Source organism: Pseudophryne corroboree, chromosome 10, assembly GCF_028390025.1.
Source record: "Pseudophryne corroboree isolate aPseCor3 chromosome 10, aPseCor3.hap2, whole genome shotgun sequence".
NCBI classification, from domain to species: Eukaryota; Metazoa; Chordata; class Amphibia; order Anura; family Myobatrachidae; genus Pseudophryne; species Pseudophryne corroboree.
Genome location: NC_086453.1, coordinates 361,937,428 through 361,945,021, shown reverse-complemented (window position 1 = coordinate 361,945,021; position 7,594 = coordinate 361,937,428).

Below are 7,594 nucleotides of genomic sequence, written 5' to 3'. Positions count from 1 at the left end.
CTACCTCCGTCTTTGTGCAAGGAGGAACAGGAGTAGCACTGCCAGAGCCCTGCAAAATGACCTCCAGCAAGCCACAAATGTGCATGTGTCTACTCAAACGATCATAAACAGACTCCATGAGGGTGGTATGAGGGCCCGACTTCCACAGGTGGGGGTTGTGCTTACAGCCCAACACTGTGCAGGACGTTTGGCATTTGCCAGAGAACACCAAGATTGGCAAATTCGCCACTGGTGCCCTGTGCTCTTCACAGATGAAAGCAGGTTCTCACTGAGCACATGTGACAGACGTGACAGAGTCTGGAGATGCCAAGGAGAATGTTCTGCTGCCTGCAACATCCTCCAGCATGACCGGTTTGGCAGTGGGTCAGTAATGGTGTGGGGTGGCATTTCTTTGGGGGGCCGCACAGCCCTCCATGTGCTCGCCAGAGGTAGCCTGACTGCCATTAGGTACCGAGATGAGATCCTCAGACCCCTTGTGATACTATATGCTGGTGCGGTTGGCCCTGGGTTCCTCCTAATGCAAGACAATGCTAGACCTCATGTGGCTGGATTGTGTCAGCAGTTCCTGCAAGACGAAGGCATTGATGCTATGGACTGGCCTGCCCATTCCCCAGACCTGAATCCAATTGAGCACATCATGGGCGGAAGCCACGTCAATCATTCCCTGAGTGTGGGCACATTAGGGCAATGGGGCTGATGCAGTGATGGCGGAAGTGAGTGTAGCCGTCTCCGTCGCCAGGTCGGCGAATGGTCATTGGAACATTTGCATAAGAGGAGGGGGATTGTAAAATGAAAATAATTTAATCTACCTTAATTGTAGTTCACCAGAACATATCCAATTTTTTCAAGTTAACCATATTTTATACAATGAGGAATACTGCTTTTTCTTATGTACTGAATGTAATAAAAGTTACATTTTAATTCACGAGACATTATACATTATCACATTTATTATGCTAAAGAGTGCGCCCACACAAGAGTCTTCTTTTTCTCCTTTTCTATTTTTGTTTGCTGTTCTATTCAATATCAGTAAAATTTCATTGATGTAATGAATCCACATTGGTATAAGTGTGGTAAATTCATCATTGAAATCATTGAAGACATAATCATGTTCCTACCATTATATGAACAGATTTACATTAGTGGGTGAGCATGCAATGACCTAGTTTGGAGGGAAAAAAAATGTTATTGAATACAAATTAATTCCCGTTTAGTATGAATTCCAGTAGATCCAGAATGAACTTATGGAAGTCCGATGTCTTTTCTCTATACTGAAAAAAATTGATGGCTTCCATTCCCTGTAGATGAATGCTGATAGTGTAGAGGGATTTGATGTCTATACAGGCTAGCATGTGATCTTTGTTCAGTATGAGGTTGTTTATCCTCTTGATGTTAGTCTTCCTTGAGATATATTTCTGGACCATAGTACAACATTGCACCTTTTATCCGAAGGCTTTATCACAACATCAAGCCATTCTCTGATTTTAACTAAAGGCTTTCTTTTCTCACTAAGATTGTGGATCTTATATGCTCAAGATCTCCTAGTCCTATTTATTAGAATATTATTTATGTAAAAATCAAATTAATATACTCACTTCTGAACAGATGTTTGTTTGGGGAGATACAATGGGAATTTCCTTTTGCATTTGAGTCATGGATCAGAAAATGTTGGTGTCGGTGAAGCTCTTCTAAATCCCTCCATGGCTTCAAGTTCCTCAGCAGAAAATAATAATTCATAGGTAGAAGAAGATTATGAATGAGAAAACCAACTGTTGGTTGGCTAATATAGGGGTAGATGTATTAAGCCTGGACAAGTGATAAAACAGTGAAAAACAAGTGACATTGAGGCAAACAACACCACTTCCCTATCCTCCCTGCTCGACTCCCTTCTCTCTCCTATAGTGTATCTATCATGCCCTGAACAAGCCGCTTCCTATACAATGCTTCATTTAATACTGCTCTTAACTCTGTCGCTCCACAAATCACAATTCACCCTCACAGATCAATACCTGCACCCTGGCACACCAAATGCTCCAGATATCAGCAAAAATGCTCACGTACTGCTGAGGGACAGTGGAGGAAGTCACGCTCTAAAGCAGACTTCCTTCATTTCAAACTTATGCTCTCATCCTTCAGTGCTGCACTTTCCCTTACTAAACAGTCATAATGCAAGAACCTCATCTCCTCCCTGTCTTCAAACCCCTGGTGCCTCTTTGACACCCTCAACTCCCTCCTCTGTCCTCCCCCACCTCGTTTCCCCTTAATCTCTGCTCTTGACTTTGCCACTTACTTCACTTCCAAAATTGATTCCATACGTTAGGACATCACATCCAACCAAACCATCAGCAAACAGCCACCTCCTCTCCCTTGCCATTCATGCCCATCCCTCTTACCATCTCTAACATCTTTCTCCCACGTATATAGTTAGGAAGTCTTAGCCCTTATCCATTCATCCCCCCCTCTACTTGACCCTATCCCCTCATGCCTATTCCGCTTCCTCTGCCTGTTCCCAACTTGCCCACCTCCTCAATCTCTCCCTCTCATCTGGCACTGTCCCCTCTGCCTTCAAGCATACACTCATCTCCCCTATTCTAAAAAAAACTTACCCTTTATCCACACACTCTATCCAACTATAGACCCATATCTCTCCTCCCTTTTGCCTCCAAACTCCTTGAACATATTGTCTACAACCACCTTACTGCCTTTCATTCTTTCCACTCACTGTTTGACCCTTTCCAGTCTGGTCTCCATCATCTCCACTCCACTGAACATGCCCTCACGAAAGTCTGCAATGTCCCCCTTTTCTGTTAAATCCAAGGGCCACTTATCTCTGCTTATTCTCCTTGACCTCTATGCTGCTTTTGATACTGTGGACCCACCACTCCTTCTGCAAATCCTTCACACCCTTGGTCTGCATGATACTGGCCTATCCTGGCTATCCTCCATCCTCTCTGACCATTCTTTCTCTGTCAACTCTCATGATTCCACATCCCCACCACTTGCATTAACTATAGGTGTCCCCCATGGTCTGTTCTAGGTCCTCTCCTTTTCTCTCTCTATACGTCATCTTTGCGTGAGCTCATTACCTTTTTTGACTTACCATAACATCTAAATGCTGATGATACTCAAGTTTACCTTTCCGCCCCTGAATTCTACCCTGCTCTCCTCACTCCTGTATCCAATTGTCTCTCTGCTATAGGCTAGTAAACACTAGCCAATCCCCGCCAATGCCAATATTGGCAACGATGGGAACCTGGCAGGTGGGGGCCGGCATCGGCAAGTGCATACAGGGGTGCATCCGGGGGAACGACGGCCAGCATGGCTATCATTTACTAGGTCCTTCCTCGTCTGTACATGTTCAGACAAGGGAGGGGGTCATTAATGATGCGCACTAGCGTGCATCGTTAATGACATTTAGTGTACACACTGGATGAGATTGTGAAATATCTCACTCAGATCAGCCATTGTGAGATCTTTAAAAATCTTGTCTATTATGTATGGGGCTTATCTCTTCCTCAATGTCAAAAACAAAAAAAATTATCCACAGAAAGACAGGGAAAAAAAAGAGAATTCACCTCTTTTGTGGGGGCACTCTTTCAGTAGTTAAAACTTAACTTTTAATTTTTTATTAGCTTAAAAATAATTTTTATATACAACCAGTTCTAAAAAAGATTCCATTATAGGGAATACAATTGTAATGTGATTTACTTGTGGTAATCAATTGGGTGAAAATATAAATTGATGCTGGTGTTTTATTGCACAGGGAGAATTTTCCTATGCAACCCCATAGGGCTTTCTTAGTTGTAGGGATTTATATATACATACATACATATATATATATATATATATATATATATATATATATATATATATATAATATGTATGTGTCTCCTACAATCTATACAATAAATGTTGCCAAGATTTCAGAGAGAGATGTATATATATATATATATATATATATATATATATATATACAAAACAGATACTCTCCCTTTTGCGCTATTAAACAGAAAGTGAGAAAGGATTGGGTTTGGGCTGCCAAATTCCACTAAGTCCCTTGTTAGGAGGGACTAAAAAGATACAAATATGTGCCAGTAGAGGAATGGGCGCACTTGGGTTGTTTTTCCACCCAATATTCAATGGGGAAAAACAGCAGTCTCCCTAAGATATTTACTCCTAATTCGTGAGCATAAAACCACATTTAACATGTTCCATGTAAAAATGTATTACAACATAAAAGCAATGATACAAAACGGTATAGTATCTCTTCTTGCAGATAACACCATATAGTACAGAGGACCAGTTGAAATAGCTTTGATTGATTCCTCCTTCTCCTTTGACAATTCGGAGATTTGATGTTTATGAACAAATAACCCGACGCATTTCGTCTTACTCTAAGACTTCATCAGGGGTATGTCTCTAGTGCTTGATAAATACTGTTAGTGCATCAATGAAATGGCAATTACGTATTCTGGATACTTGAAAAAAACACACACCGGTGGGGTACACAGGTGAAAGTTAGATTAAGCCTTATGGTTAAGTGCTTGAATAACAAGTTCAAACGCATAGGCCTGAACGCAAGTTCATTGTTAGGCGCCGGGGTCCGCTCGTCGGTGCGGCCCGGCGCCTAGCAACCAGGGACGCCGTGCGCGTACAGCTGCCAGCTCCCTGGCAACGCTAGACGCCGGGCGCACGGAGCCGCACGGACCCTAGCAACGGGGACGCCACTGGCGGACCGCGTTCCCCGTTGCTGGGTCCATTTAAATTAGTAAGGGCACCTGTTTCCTGGCCGTGCAGCAAGGCAGCTGCACGGCATTCATGCAATCAGCACTGGCAGCAGTTGATTGGAGGGCTTCGGTTTATATGCTCTTGCAGTGCCTCATACAGACGCCGGTAATAGCTTCCTGCATGCTGTATCTGTTTGCTGAGAGTGTTTCCAGTCCTGCTGTATCCGGTCGTTCCTGTCCTCAGTTGTCCTGCACTCGGAAGTCATCATCTGTTCCTAGAGTCCTGACTGAGCACCGTTAAACATCCAGTGGTGTTCGTGAGTCGCGGCGTAGCCGTGTGTTGCGGCTTGGCCGCTTTATTACTTATTATTTATTATTTGTGTTTCGGAGCTTTTGCGGAGGATTCCGCTCCCACAGATCCACTCCGGTATCCAGCGGTGCTGGGTAGGAGTAATGGACTAGTGGATTTTGGTTGTCCTTTTATCTGGCGGTTTTTCCGCGCATACTTCAAGTTTGGTTAGTTAGCTTGTTGCCCTTGGCCTGTTGTAATCAGAGGTCCTCTTGTCATCATCCTGCCTCGGATTTCCCTTTGTCTCTCACTAAGACCGGGGGGCACCGGAGTTGGGCAGACATAATCCGCCTTTCAAACGTGGCTGCCAGGGGCTCAAGAAACCATAGTCTCGCAAGGGATTTCCGATAGCACGGGTGAGACAATAGAGTTAGGGCGCCAGGGGCAACTAGTCTTTCCTGCTCCCGTAACCAGCATTCCCTTCCAGTACTCTGGCCATTGTCATAAGATCTCCTCCGGTCAGGAGTACTGGAATCATAACATTATTACCGGCCAAACCAAAACTTAAAATTAAACAGGGTTTGATTTTTTCCTTATTCAGTTTTTTAAGAGTTATCGGCCTCATGAATCCCACAGGTTTAGGGCCAAATCCTGGTCAGCTCCTAGTCAGCCAGATTCAAGAACTTACTCAGATGGTTCAGGATCTTTCCCTGCGGGTGAAGTCGCAGGAAGATCTTTTACGAACTTCCCCGAGGGTAGTCCCTGAACCAAAAATGCACTTGCCTGACCGTTTTTCTGGTGATAGGAAGGAGTTTTTTAATTTTAAAGAATCCTGTAAACTTTATTTTCGTTTAAGACCGATCTCCTCAGGTACTGAATCTCAGAGGGTAGGAATCATTATTTCTTTGCTCCAGGGGGATCCTCAGACCTGGGCATTCGGTTTAAAAGCAGAGGATCCGGCATTGTTGTCAGTCGACGCTTTTTTGGGGTCTTTAGGGCTTTTGTATGATGACCCTGATAGAGATGCATCCGCTGAGAGTCAGTTACGCGCTCTCAGACAGGGTAGAAATCCTGCAGAGGTTTATTGTACAGAGTTTCGCCGTTGGTCGAACGACTGTGGCTGGAATGACCCAGCCCTGCGCAGTCAGTTTCGCCTCGGCTTATCTGAGTCTATAAAGGACAGTCTCCTTCAGTATCCCGCTCCTGAGACACTCGATAAACTCATGGAGCTTTCTATTAAGATTGATCGACGTCTCAGAGAGCGGAGGGCTGAAAAAGGAGCACCAGTCAGGACTACTCCATGTGTATTTTCCATTCCTGAGGACGTAGAGGAGCCCATGCAGATGGGTTTCTCCAGACTGTCTCCAGAAGAAAGAGCCAGAAGGCAAAACTCTGGTCTTTGTTTGTACTGTGGGGGTAAGGGACATTTTGCCCGTAATTGTCCGAACAAGTCGGGAAACGCCTCGACCAAGTGAATTGTGAGGGGGTTCACTTTGGTCTGCAGCTTATCTCCTCGAATAACTCCCTTTTAGTCCCAGCTAAAGTTTCCTTTGGCAGCCTCAGTTCTTCGGTGTCGGCTTTTGTCGACAGTGGAGCTGCAGGGAACTTTATGGACTTAACTTGGGCCAAGGCCTTAGGTATTCCTCAGTTAGCCTTGGGTAGGTGTATCACCATGCATGGTTTAGATGGGAGTCCCTTGTCCAATGGGGTTATTTCCCTCTGTACACCTCCTGTACTACTTATGGTAGGAGCTCTTCATTCCGAAAAGATCGAGTTCTTCCTTACCCATTGCCCAGCAGTTCCAGTGGTTCTGGGTCACCCTTGGCTGGCCTTTCATAATCCCACCATTGATTGGCAGTCGGGGGAGATTTCACAATGGGGTACCATCTGTAATAAGGAATGTATTACGTTTCCCGTTAGAATAGCTGCTGCCATTCCCGAACTCATTCCCGTGGAATACCAGGACTTTGTTGATGTGTTTTCCAAGGGCAATGCGGACATTCTGCCTCCCCATCGGCCTTATGATTGTGCTATTGAGCTAATTCCCGGTGCCACATTGCCAAAGGGAAGGTTATATGCTTTATCCGGGCCAGAAACTCCGGCCATGAATGAGTATGTTAAGGAGAGTCTAGGGAAAGGATTTATCAGGCCATCTAAATCCCCTTTAAGTGCAGGCTTCTTCTTTGTGGAGAAAAAAGATGGATCACTCAGACCTTGCATTGACTTTAGAGCCCTGAATAAGATCTCAGTTAAAAATACTTATCCTCTGCCGCTGATTTCTGTCCTCTTTGATCAGCTGCGTTCGGCTGTGATTTTTTCTAAAATTGACCTGAGGGGAGCATATAACCTCATCCGAATCAAGTCTGGAGATGAGTGGAAGACGGCTTTCAGTACTCAGTCGGGTCACTACGAGTATCTGGTGATGCCGTTCGGCTTGTCTAACGCTCCGGCAGTTTTCCAGGATCTCATTAACGATGTGCTCCGTCACTTTCTAGGAAGATTCGTGGTCGTTTACTTAGACGACATCCTGATCTATTCTGACTCAATTGAACAACATGTTACCCAAGTGCGTCAGGTT